Genomic DNA, 14,771 nt, shown 5'->3' with positions numbered 1-14,771 from the left:
ACTACATTCTTTCGACAAACCTAATCTTTTTCACACACCTACTACATTCCTTTCGACAAACCTAATCTTTTCCGCAAACCTACTACATTCCTTTCGACAAACCTAATCTTTTCCACACGTCCACTACATTACTTCCGACCCACCCACACGCCCATAACCTACTCTGGTTGCCATATTGAGCTGCAGCTACCCCATTCTCCCTCCCAGACCCACCGACACATGAGCCAGCCAGTGCTGTATCATATCACCGAATCTTCGACCTGACTGAGGTCGAAGTTTAAACTTGATGTAAACTAAATGTCGATGCCAAGTTCCAGTTCCAACTGGTCATTTTCTTATTTTTTTAAATTTAATTTAACCTTTATTTAACAAGGCAAGTCAGTTAACTTTTTATGGCTGCAGGGGCAGTATTGAGTAGCTTGGATGAAAAGGTGTCCATTGTAAACGGCCAGCTCCTCACTATCAGTTGCTAATATATGCATATTATTATTAGTATTGGATAGAAAACACTCTGAAGTTTCTAAAACTGTTTGTGAGTATAACAGAACTCATATAGCAGGCAAAAACCTGAGAAATTCCACTTCCTGTCTGTATTTTCTAGGGGTGGCAGATCTTCAACCAAGCTTTCATTGAAATTACAGAGAGATATGGATGAGTTTTCACTTCCTACGCCACTAGATGTCAACAGTCAATAGAACTTTGTCTGATGACTCTAATGTGAAGGGGGGTCGAATGAGACAGGAAATAGTCACCACTGCCACGAGTTGACCATGCATTCACTATGCGCGTTCACAGGGGAAGGACCTGCGTTCCACCGGTCATCTGAAGTCATTCTCTCGTTATTCAAGATATATGTAAAAAACATTCTAAAGATTGATTCAGTTCATCGTTTGACATGTTTCTACTGACTGTTACGGAAGATTTGGACGTTTCGTCACGTTATAGTGGACGTGCTTTGTGACTTTGGAATTGCTTACCAAACGCGCTAACCAAAGTAGCTAATTGGACATAAATAACAGACATTTTCAAACAAATCAAGCATTTATTGTGGACCTGTGATTCCTAGGACTGCATTCTGATGAAGTTCATCAAAGGTAAGGAAACATTTATCATGTATTTTCTGGTTTCTGTTGACTCCAACATGGCGGCTAATTTGGCTTCTGTTCTGAGCGCCGATTATTGCATGTGTTGCTTTTTCCGTAAACTTTTTTTGAAATCTGACACAGCGGTTGCATTAAGGAGAGGTATATCTATAATTCCATGTGTATAACTTGTATTATCATCTACATTTATGATGAGTCTTTCTGTTGAAACGATGTGGCTATGCAAAATCACTTGATGTTTTTGGAACTAGTGAATCTAAATAGCCAATGTTAACTCAGATTTTTTTATATAAATATGAACTTTATCAAACAAATCATGCATGCAGTGTGTAACATGAAGTCCTATGAGTGTCATCTGATGAATATAATTCATGGTTAGTGATTAATTTTGTCTTTATCTTTGCTATATTTCGCTGGAAAATGGCTGTGCTTATTGTGGTTTGGTGGAGACCTAACATAAATGTTTGTAGTGCTTTCGCTGAAAAGCCTATTTGAAATTGGACACTTTGGTGGGATTAACAACGAGAATAGCTTTAAATGACATAAAACACGTATGTTTTAGGAATTCTAATTATGAGATTTCTGTGGTTTGAATTTGGCGCCCTCTATTTTCACTGGTAGTTGTCATATCGATCCCGTTACCGGGATTGCATCCATAACAAGTTTTAAGAACAAATTCTTATTTACAAAGACAGCCTACCAAAAGGCAAAAGGCCTCCTAAGGGAGCGGGGGTTGGGATAAAAAATAAAAATAGATACAAAAATTGTAGGACATAACACACATCACAACAAGAGTGACAACACAACACTACATAAAGAGAGACCTAAGACAATAACATAGCATGACAGAAACACATGACAACACAACATGGTAGCAACACAACATGGCAGCAGCACAACATGGTCGAAGCACAAAACATGTACAAACATTATTGGGCACAGACAACAGCACAAAGGGCAAGAAGGTAGAGACAACAATACATCACGCAAAGTAGCCACAACTGTCAGTAAGAGTGTCCATGATTGAGTCTTTGACTGAAGAGATTGAGATAAAACTGTCCAGTTTGAGTGTTTGTTGCCGCTCGTTCCAGTCGCTAGCTGCAGCGAACTGAAAAGACGAGCAACCAAAGGATGTATGTTCTTTGGGGACCTTTAACAGAATGTGACTGGCAGAACTGGTGTTGTATGTGAAGGATGACGGCTGCAGTAGATATCTCAGATAGAGGAAGTCCTAAGAGGGTTTTATAAATACGCATCAACCAGTGGGTCTTGCGACGGGTCATTGCTGTACAGAAAACGTCATCTTGGTTGTCAAAAAGTTATCAGATAAAAGGATTCACATGCTGGTGTCCTAGAGTCCTGCTAAGGGACTCTAGGACACACACCACACGCAAGTATAAATGAGTTGACAGTTGAGTCCTATGCTGTACTTTATTAAATTACAGCCTGATGCACTCACATCAGTGAATTGAATGTACACTGAACAGAAATAAATGCAACATGCAACAATTTCAACGATTTTACTGAGTTACAGTTCACATAAGGAAATCAGTCAATTGAAATAAATTCATTATGCCCTAATCTATGGATTTCGCATAACTGGGAATACAGGTATGAATCTGTTGGTCACAGATACCTTGAAAAAAAGGTAGTGTAGTGGATCAGAGAACCAGTCAGTATCTGGTTTAACCATTAGCCTCATGCAGCACGACACATCTCCTTCACATTGTCACGCCCTGACCATAGAGAGCCCTTGGTTCTCTATAGTTTAGTAGGTCAGGGCATGACTAGGGGGTGTTCTAGCTCACTATTTATATGTTGGTGTTTTGTATGGTTCCCAATTGAATGCAGCTTGTAATCGTTGCCTCTAATTGGGGATCATATTTAGGTGGCCATTTTTCCCACCTGTGTTTGTGGGATATTGTTTTGTGTTTGTGCATTTGTACCACTACTTTCACGTTTTGTTATTGGTTTATTGTTTTTGTTTAAAGTTTCACCGTAATAAAGATATGGAACTTCAATCTCGCTGCGCCTTGGGTCAGCTCATCGTGACAGAATATCCCACCAAGCAAGGACCAAGCAGCATGTGACGGAGGTAATGGAGTTTTGGACCTGGGAAGAAATGATGGGAGGTTGTGAAACCCTTCCTTGGAAAGAGACACCAAGGAAGGTGGAAGGAAAGCGACGACATTGGGGACCGCGGCCACAGAAACACCAAGATTTTTTTTTTTGGGGGGGGGGTGATCGGCGGAGCAGTTGGAAGAGCGGGTCATCAGTCGTGACACACATAGGTGTTGATCAGGCTGTTGATTGTGGGCTGTGGAATGTTGTCCCACTCCTCTTCAATAGCTGTTGGTAGATATTTGTGGGAACTGAAACACACAGTCATACATGTCGATTCAGAGCATCCCAAACATGCTCAATGGGTGACATGTCTGGTGACTATGCAGGCCATGGAAGAACTGGGTCATTTTCAGATTCAGATTTTCAGATGCTGAAACATGAGGTGATGGCGGCGGATAAACAGCACGACAACAGTATCTCTGTGCACTCAAAATGCCATGGATAAAATGCAAATATGTTCGTTGTTCATAGCTTATGCTGCCCATACCATAACCTCACCACGACCATGGGGCACTCTGTTCACAATGTTGGAATCAGCAAACCGCTCTCCCACAAGATGTCATACACAGTGTCTGGCATCTGCTGTTGTGAGTCTGGTTGGACGTACTGCCAAATTCTATAAAATGATGTTGGTGGTGGCTTATGGTAGAGAAATTAACATTCAATTATCTGGCAACTGCTCTGGTGGACATTCCTTGTGTCAGCATTGCATGCTCCCTTGAGACATCTGTGGTGTTGTTGTTTGACAAAATTGCACATTTTAGAGTGGCTTTTTATTGTCCCCAGCACAAGGTGCACCTGTGTAATGACCATGCTGTTTAATCAGCTTCTTGGTATGCCATACCTGTCAGGTGGATGGACTATCTTGGCAAAGGAGAAATGCTCACTAACAGGGATGTAAACAAATTTGTGCACAACATTTGAGAGAAATAAGCTTTTTGTTCATGTAACATTTCTGGGATCTACTATTTCAGCTCATGAAACATGAGACCAACTCTTTACATGTTGAGTATGTATTTTTGTTCAGTATAAATTGCGCTGTAAATTGGGCTGCTTTTGTGTATCCCGTATATTGCGTGCAGTGGAGGGAAAGTGAACAGACACATGCCACAGTCCTAGGCTACTAAAATGTTGCAGTCTGGCTTCTGTTTTTAAAGAATATCCCAAAAACTAAACCTGATACAAAAATGATACGCAAAGGAGAAACATGTAGTCCTAATACAGCAATAGGCATTAGCATGTAAATCATGTTAAGTTCAAATGTTACAACAACAGAAAGTTTACAATGGATATTACAAGTTTAGAGATCCACTAGGTGTCTCCTTGACACAAACATTCCTGTTCCACCTGAACCCCATCTGTTGGAGGAGGGTAGTATGGTTGAGAGGAGGGGTGTTGGGTTCACTACCTTACAAGAGTGGCCCCAGCTCTTTCCCATACCTCCAGAGCACCCTAGAACACCGTAATAGACATTAGAGGGACAGATGAGATCGTGCACTCATTGGAGAAAACAGGAAATGACACAACACAGTAACAGTCTACTCTAGGAGAAGAGAGAGGAAGGTAACAGCTGCACTGGTACCCAACACTCTAAACCCCAATCTATTATTCAACAGAGGTATAATAAGATAAATTTACCTTTTTGTCACTCGCTGTAAGTATGATGAAACTCAGCGACACGAGAGGGCTGGATCTGCAATAGTAATAAAGATTTTTTTTTGCAATCGGAAGGGGGAAAAAGGCAGGGTCCTTGATTAAACATCGACTTACAATCTTCTGTGTCTCTTGCCTTCTGTGTGATCAATAATTCATAGGAGGTAAAAGTGACTGTAAGAATTACCAGACACATACGTGTATGTGTTTTAGATTAAATGTGTTAATTGTTTTTATTTGTTTTTGCTGAATGTGGTGGAATGTAATCTTTGTGCGGTCTACCTATCTCCACAGAGTGGTGAGGAGGAGTCTTCAGTGTCTAGAAGAGAATTCACCAGTCATTTTCTGCATTCAGGGTTCATTCAAAAATCTTTTTTTAAGCTCTGTTTTATTATTGACAGTTACAGCTGATTGTACATCGACTTTCTTTCCTTAAATATAAGTCATCTGATTTATTTTCTTCAGCTTCTAACTTTTTGCCGCCAACTCCTGATATCAGAGCATAAAAACTACAATTAGTCTCCTGAATTTACCCAGCTAGCCCTCTAGGCCTGAGCTCATTTTCCCTGGTTTTCCCTGGCTAAACTAGCTGGCTAGCTGAACAATGCTAGTTTTCGTCCTCATTGCCAAACTTCATTAATACTGTGCCTTCAAATGCAAAACTCCTTTGCTAGTTAAACAATCATGTAACTAAGACATTTGCTGTATAGAAACTTTAACATTTGGTATCGTTTTGTTGTTTTGTTGATTAGTCATGACTGGTTTGATGTATTTTCACATTTACATTTTAGCCATTTAGCAGACACTCTTAGCCAGAGCGACTTACAGTTAGTGCATTCATCATAAGATAGCTAGGTGGGAAAACAACATATCACAGGCATATTAAGTACACTTTTCCTCTATAAAGTAGCTATCAGCAAAGTCAGAGCTAAAAAGGTGGACTGGGGTTTGAGGTCAGGAGGGGGATTATTTAAGATACTCTTTGAAGAGGTAGAGTTTCAAATGCTTCCGGAAGATGGGCAGGGACTCTGATGTCCCCTAGCTTCAGGGGGTAGCCGGTTCCACCATTGGGGTGCCAGGACAGAGAAGAGCTTGAACTGGGCTCAGTGGGAGCTGCCCTCCCATTGGGGTTGGAGGGCCAAGAGACCAGAGGTGGCGAAGGATATCATTGCTACTTAACGTGGATCCAAGTTCAGTTTTGAGATCCACTGGCGTCATTGACATAGGGTTAACTGGTCATTTCTGACTGGTCTTGGAACTGTGACAACAGGCAGCCTCTAAACCAACATGGCTCAATGGGATATGTGGTGATTTTGCCAACACAGCCAGACATGTACACAGTCTTGTCATTTTTTCAACTGACTATCGTATTTGTTGAATAAATCAAACTTTATTAATATAATGTGTAATCCATGAATGTCACAAGTTAATTGACAGGAAAATGAAAAAAACGTACCACTCTATAGAGTTGGTGTCACAACTGCTCATTCAACGCTTTTTCCGCAGTAATTTCAATGGCATGATGAATTTACTCAAGAATCAGATTTTAACAAGTCAAATTCTACACACTGGTTGAGAGCAATACCAAAATGTTCTTGATTTTGCATTCATTTCTAATGAAGGCCCTTCAAATATCATTAAGAAGAAGCCTACAATTTCATCGGAAACTAATATTGGCATGCCATGGTGCCTTTCTGTGTAGAACTCAACATCCAATCAATGCCTACTGATTGTGTCAATGACAATTAATACACAATGACAATATCAATGTCAATTTGCACAGATGTGGAAGGCAGCATCATGAGATTTGAATAATAATGGAGGTATCTCCAAGCCATTAAACTAACCATGGACGTTCTCTTGATTCTCATACGACTGACAGCTTGTTATGGACAAAGTGACGAGTGGGATTGGACTGTTGGCTCCTGACCACTTTGCTGGATAATCTAAATGTACAGCTATTGAGAAGCACAGGACAGATGTATTATTTAGTCATCCATTTGCCACTTAGGGGTATAGATCATCTGCAGCACGGTTTCCTGTTGCGCCAGCCTGAGAACTACCAGCCAAATGCATTTTTGATGAAGGTGTATAAATGGCCTGATGATGATGAAACTCCCTAAAACCTGGTTCATAGTGATGAGGGAGGCCGCTCCCTAAAGCCTGGTTCATAGTGATGAGGGAGGACACTCCTTAAAGCCTGGTTCATAGGGATGAGGGAGGACGCTCCCTAAAGCCTGGTTCATAGTGATGAGGGAGGACGCTCCCCAAAGCCTGGTTCATAGTGATGAGGGAGGACGCTCCCTAAAGCCTGGTTCATAGTGATGAGGGAGGACGCTCCCTAAAGCCTGGTTCATAGTGATGAGGGAGGACACTCCTTAAAGCCTGGTTCATAGTGATGAGGGAGGACACTCCCTAAAGCCTGGTTCATAGTGATGAGGGAGGACACTCCTTAAAGCCTGGTTCATAGTGATGAGGGAGGACACTCCCTAAAGCCTGGTTCATAGTGATGAGGGAGGACGCTCCCTAAAGCCTGGTTCATAGTGATGAGGGAGGACACTCCTTAAAGCCTGGTTCATAGTGATGAGGGAGGACGCTCCCTAAAGCCTGGTTCATAGTGATGAGGGAGGACGCTCCCTAAAGCCTGGTTCATAGTGATGAGGGAGGACACTCCTTAAAGCCTGGTTCATAGTGATGAGGGAGGACGCTCCCTAAAGCCTGGTTCATAGTGATGAGGGAGGCCGCTCCCTAAAGCCTGGTTCATAGTGATGAGGGAGGACGCTCCCTAAAGCCTGGTTCATAGTGATGAGGGAGGACGCTCCCTAAAGCCTGGTTCATAGTGATGAGGGAGGACACTCCTTAAAACCTGGTTCATAGTGATGAGGGAGGCCGCTCCCTAAAGCCTGGTTCATAGTGATGAGGGAGGACGCTCCCTAAAGCCTGGTTCATAGTGATGAGGGAGGACACTCCTTAAAGCCTGGTTCATAGTGATGAGGGAGGACGCTCCCTAAAGCCTGGTTCATAGTGATGAGGGAGGACGCTCCCTAAAGCCTGGTTCATAGTGATGAGGGAGGACACTCCTTAAAGCCTGGTTCATAGTGATGAGGGAGGACGCTCCCTAAAGCCTGGTTCATAGTGATGAGGGAGGACGCTCCCTAAAGCCTGATTCATAGTGATGAGGGAGGACGCTCCCTAAAGCCTGATTCATAGTGATGAGGGAGGACGCTCCGTAAAGCCTGATTCATAGTGATGAGGGAGGACGCTCCCTAAAGCCTGGTTCATAGTGATGAGGGAGGACACTCCCTAAAGCCTGGTTCATAGTGATGAGGGAGGACGCTCCCTAAAGCCTGGTTCATAGTGATGAGGGAGGACGCTCCCTAAAGCCTGGTTCATAGTGATGAGGGAGGACACTCCTTAAAGCCTGGTTCATAGTGATGAGGGAGGACGCTCCCTAAAGCCTGGTTCATAGTGATGAGGGAGGACACTCCTTAAAGCCCGGTTCATAGTGATGAGGGAGGCCGCTCCATAAAGCCTGGTTCATAGTGAGGAGGGAGGATGCTCCCTAGATCCTGCTTCACAGTGAGGAGGGAGGATGCTCCCTAAATCCTGCTTCATAGTGAGGAGGGAGGATGCACCCTTAATCCTGCTTCATAGTGAGGAGGGAGGACACTCCATAAATCCTGCTTCATAGTGAGGAGGGAGGATGCCCCCTTAATCCTGCTTCATAGTGAGGAGGGAGGATGCCCCCTTAATCCTGCTTCATAGTGAGGAGGGAGGATGCTCCCTAAATCCTGGTTCATAGTGATGAGGGAGGACGCTCCATAAATCCTGGTTCATAGTGATGAGGGAGGACGCTCCATAAAGCCTTGTTCATAATGCACTCCCCTCTCCCAATAGCCTGGAATAATGATCAATATGTTGCTCCCAGAATAGGCCATTTCCAAACCACACAAGGCTAACTCCCTATAGCCTTGAATAGTCATCATTATGTTGCTCCCAGGGTTGGTCTACTCAAACCACACAGAGCCCAGGCCTTATTAAGAAGGGTCACCCAGGGGAGAATATCATAAAGGCCAACTGAATGGTGCATGTACGATGTCATCCACATCACTTATGCTCTATTCTGCTGTCTCTCCATTCGGCTGTTGAGAAAGAACACAAAGTGGAGTAATATGTCTACATTAACACCTGAAAAGTTCCATCCCCATTGAACACATTCAAGGTGAATAAAGTTGGTATATAGTTTCACCTCTAGATATGATTAATGCCAAAGAAAGTTCCTGAAAGATACCCCCTTCAGAACCTACAGTATTTTTCAAGCCCTGGCATATCCTATTTCTCCGATTTCATTGCTCCCCGATGACGTTCATCTGTCAGATATTTGTACATTTTAATAGCATATGTCAAAAACACATCCCTGGAGAGGACCTCGCAGGGCTGAAGCACAATAGCCGTCCTAGACACTGGCTGCCTACCCTTAACATCCTTTCTGACAGCCTGGCTTATTCTCTACTTTGCTCTGATGTCAAGCCCTATTTCTAGATGCCCCCTGCCTCATAGATACTGGATTTTTCAGACATCTCCTTATTGACACCTATGGATTGTTGTTATGTGGGTCAGCGTGACTTTAAGACCACCAGAGGAGTTATGAAACTAAATATAGTAGAACAGAAAAAAGCAGATAATACTGGTTTTGTGCTTTATAATGTTTTTCCTCTTAACAACGGAAGTGATATCAGGGGTAATATGCTGAGACTGACAAAATAATGGTGTATTTATGTTGATGGTGTATTTTGTTCCTTTAAAGACTCTGATTGAATTGTTTTTAGCACACAAGAGGATGACGGCAATGGTGTAGATAGAGGGGATTTAGTTTCCGTTTTACAAATTCCAACAACAGCTTCCACTTATCTCTCAGAGCAAGATGTCCTCCGTGCCTGAAAATAAGTAAAGCTGCACCATCCATGCTTGAAGTTAATTCTCTCCCCATTTTGCTAAATTCGCACAGCTACAGAGAGGATTTAGAAGTATTTTTGAAAGGCTTCCCTTGAGATGTTTTTTTCTCTCTCCCTCATCTGATGTATCTGTAGTCCATAGCAGGCAGCAGCTTTGAGCTTGTTTTTTTCATGCCACTGTCATTAACCCAAAACCTCACACATGCCTCACACCACTAAAGGACATACCTCACACAAATAAAGGACATGACACAATAAGGACACACCTCATACTAATAAAGGACATACCTCACACTAATAAAGGACATACCTCACACTAATAAAGGACATTCATCAAACTAAGAAAGGACGTGCCATATTGAAACTGGAGCACATGGATAAGAAGTGAACATGTCGGTCTCTCTTCTTGTTCGGGTGGCATTTGGCGGTCGACGTCACCGGCCTTCTAGCCATCGCCAATCCACTTTTCATTTTCCATTTGTTTTGTCTTTGTTTTACACCTGGTTTCATTTCCCCAATTACGTGTTCATTATTTAACCCTCTGTTTTCCCCATGGTTTTTGTGCGTGATTGTTTTATTGTAAGTTCGGTCTGATGTTTGTGGGCTTGGTATTACTTCATGTATTTGGACATTTTGAGTAAAGTTCCAAATATATACCCAGATCCTTACAGAACATCTGGCCATAAGATGCATTTTAACCCATTACACTTGTGGGAATTGGCCTATGTGAACAGGGCTAAATATAAATGTTTATACAGAAGTAATATGAAATGCATAACCATGGTAGCTGTTAAAAGGAAACGTTTGGAGATTATGGGAAAAGTACTAGACTAAAGTTGCAAACTAAACAGTTCATCTGACAAAAGACAGAATCCAAACAATACACTGTTGATTTTTGATTGTTGACTTTTTGCTACATTTGTTGATAACGAAATACATCTGAAAATACTCATGATATATTCAGAAACATGATAAGAATGTTCATGGAAAAGTTGGGGTAGGTGCAACATAAGACAAAACAATGACGAGGGTTTGAGTGAGAGGTCTAACTAGTGTCTTCAAGTGGACACACACCTCTCCAAACGGTGCACAGTTCCCAAGTAATTTCAATGCACTTACTGTTGTTGTTTTTGCATTCCAGAAACGGTCCATTACAAATCATAATCTGGTCAGTTGGGCATAATTTGTTAATTTATTACAGCGTTTCGGCTTTCACAAGGCAGTTCAGAGACGCAGACCGTGATTTTGGTGTGCATTCAGATACGTGTTCCAATACAACAAACATAGTCTCCTTATGATCAGCACAACCGAGAGTATGATGCCAAGTCATCTTGTAACTACAACAAACATAGTCTCCTTATGATCAGCACAACCAAGAGTATGATGCCAAGTCATCTTCAACATAGTGATCATAATTGTTGACACCATATATTACATGAATTTCAAAAGTCTCCCAATTAGTAGGAGGGATGGCTGTCAGTCTAAACCCATGCTGCTTTGTAAAGCGGAGACCTTGAGCTCTGATGTGATGGACAGCATGTGACTGTACAGCCACCAAATTCCAATTTAGCCACTTTTCAGTGTGCGAATTTCATCCTCATCGGAGAGCTGGTGAGCCAACCATACAGACAGTGCGGCAGCCACATCCCATCATATTGGTCTCAGGGTATGCAGCAAGGTGTGTGGTCCACTTGCAAAACAAGATTTCACCCCATTGAAACCCTGCATGCAGAGTTCTGTAAGATTCGTTTACATGTACAGAGGAAAACTACAAACAATGCATGCATAAAAACAAAAAAAAGAGCAATTCAGTTTTGGAAACATGTAAAATACAGTGACCCTCTCTCATATCATTACCAAGCCATGCAAAGCCAAGAGCTGAGCAAAGAAAAGAGTCCCCTCATCCAGCTGGTCCTGGGGCTGAGTTCACAAACCTGTTCTACTAACACACTGAAGCCTCAGGACCAGAACATCAAATGAATCAGAATAAACAATTAACAACACAATTAAAACAAAATGACATTGCTGATTAGGAAACACAGGCACAAGCACAAAGTAAAATGTAGTGCTATCTGGCCCGAAATCGACAGAACACCATGGCAAACTATTTGACCATGGTTACTGATCAAAACCTTAGAAAAACCTTGACAAAGTACAGGCTCAGTGAGCACAGCCTTGCCATTGAGAAAGGTAGACACAGGAAAACCTGGCTCCCTGTAGAGGAAAGACTGTGCAACCACTGCACCACAGCAGAACCTGAGACCGAGCTGCATTTCCTGACAAAATGTAAAAAATATAAAACAATGATAAAGAGTGTCATTTCCCCAAATTTGAAACCCTTATTCAAGGTTTCAAAGACCTCCCTGATGAGAATAGGCTACCCATCCTGTTGGGGGAGGACACAGAGAGCTTTGGGTTGTTAGCGCATTACATTGCTGCCTGCCACAAGGTGAGGGACAGTGTCTGACAGACCAATCAATCTGCACATATCCTCTACTGTATGCTTATTGTTGCTGTTTAATGTATGGTTATTTTGACCCTTGGTTACAGCCTGAAGCGAACCACAAGTAACAAAACACACGGGTAAAACACATACCTGGAGTAAACCAGCCTGAAGCGAACCACACGTAACAAAACACACGGGTAAAACACATACCTGGAGTAAACCAGCCTGAAGCGAACCACACGTAACAAACAAACAATTCCACACACAGACATGGCGGGAACAGAGGGTAATATACATATAGTCAGATGAGGGAATGTGAACCAGGTGTGCGGAAAACCAAGATAAAACAAATGGAAAATGAAAGGTGGAGCGGCGATGGCTAGAAGACCGGTGACGTCGACCGCCGAACACCGCCCTAACAAGGAGAGGGAGCGACGTTGGCAGAAGTCATGACAGAGCGAGAGGGAGAGAAGGCGGAGACAGAGCGCAGAGAGAGAGAAAGAGAGAGAGAGAGAGAGAGAGAGAGAGAGAGAGAGAGAGAGAGAGAGAGAGAGGTAGAGAGGGAGAGAGAGAGAGAGAGAGAGAGAGAGAGAGAGAGAGAGAGAGAGAGAGCGAGAGAGAGAGAGGAGAAAGAAAGAGAGAGAGAGAGAGACAAAAGAGAGAGAGCGGATTAGAAGAGAAGGCGGAGTTAGAGAGAGCGGCGAGAGAAAGAAAGAGAGAGAGAGTGTGAGAGAGAGATAAAGAAAGGAAGAGAGAGAGAGAGAGAGAAAAAGAAGGAAAGAGAGGAAAAACTCCCTAGAAAGGCCAAAACCTAGGAAGAAACCTAGAGAGGAACCAGGCTATGAAGGGTGGCCAGTCCTCTTCTGGCTGTGCCGGGTGGAGATTATAACAGAACATGGCCAAGATGTTCAAATGTTCATAAATGACCAGCATGGTCAAATAATAATAATCACAGTAGTTGTCGAGGGTGCAGCAAGTCAGCACCTCAGGTGCTGAACAGGCTCAGGTCCTCAGAGAGAGAGAAAGAAAGAGAGAATTAGAGAGAGCATACTTAAATTCACACAGGACAAAAGATAAGACAGGAGAAGTACTCCAAATATATCAAACTGACCCTAGCCCCCCGACCCATAAACTACTGCAGCATAAATATTGCAGGCTGAGACAGGAGGGGTCAGGAGACACTGTGGCCGCATCCGATGATATCCCCGGACAGGGCCAAACAGGAAGGATATAACCCCACCCACTTTGCCAAAGCACAGCCCCCACACCACTAGAGGGATATCTTCAACCACCAACTTACCATCCTGAGACAAGGACGAGTATAGCCCACAAAGATCTCCACCACGGCACAACCCAAGGGGGGGGGAAGCCAACCCAGACAGTAAAATCACATCAGTGACTCAACCCACTCAAGTGACACATCCCTCCTAGGGACGGCATATGCATGATATGCATTATGCATAGCTCACAAGGCATCATTAATGTGCATATAATGAAGCAGGTATTCAACAGAAGGTGTTACCGATTTTGTTACTGTAACTACTGTATGTGGTACTTCCTGAAAGTGATAAAATATCTGTGTTCTTATTCGCTTGTTTCGTATTTTTTGCTCTATAGACCAATTCATTATGAGAAAAGACTTGCGATCTTATGAGATGTTTAAATAAATACATAATGAACATCCCTTTTGGGGGGTTTTGGTTGGTTATAATGCTTTTAAATTATCATATGTCTCTCCCAAGGCCTAATTAAAATTAGAAGACTGCTCTGCTATTCTGTTTCAGCCCAATATCAGTGTATAAGCGTCAGTTTTCTAGGAAACTGGTTCCAAAACATTGGTTTGTGAACACCATTGATTCTTCTCTGGTACGTTATTTTCTCAGTATAATTCATGGATGAAACATGGCTGCTCCTGTTTCCATATCTCCAGTAATTCTCATTATCTACAGTACAGCTTGGTGGCTCTATTTGTATTCTCACATATGCTAGGCTTATAACATTCCACAGCCATTTTCCCTGGAACTGTCACTGTTTAGCAACTGATGAAGAACTTATTTTCAGATGCTTTTGTATTTTTTATCAGCTAATAGACTACAGTGATGGAGCTGGAGCAGAATGAAATAGGCCTAGGTGTGTGTGTGTGTGTGTGTGTGTGTGTGTGTGTGTGTGTGTGTGTGTGTGTGTGTGTGTGTGTCAGCGCGCGTGCGTGCTTACGTACGTATGTTTGTGTGCCCAGCTACGTGCATGAACGTTTGTGTCTTCTTCTCAAATGGACAACATGGCAGTGAGAGGAGGAGAGATACATAATTGACAGTGCTGTCATGTGCATCATCTAGGATAGTGCTTCCTGTCAGCATGGGTAAAGATTACAGACACACTGAGGTTGAAGGGAGACACTGAACAGGTCTACTGTGCAATCTCAATGAAGTCAAACGATGCCATCTTGTTTCAGCAAACTTGCATTTTTCTTTTATACAACATTTAAAAGTG

The sequence above is a fragment of the Oncorhynchus mykiss genome, chromosome 11 (genome assembly GCF_013265735.2).
Source record: "Oncorhynchus mykiss isolate Arlee chromosome 11, USDA_OmykA_1.1, whole genome shotgun sequence".
Classification (NCBI taxonomy): Eukaryota; Metazoa; Chordata; class Actinopteri; order Salmoniformes; family Salmonidae; genus Oncorhynchus; species Oncorhynchus mykiss.
Note: the sequence above shows the minus strand (reverse complement) of the source record.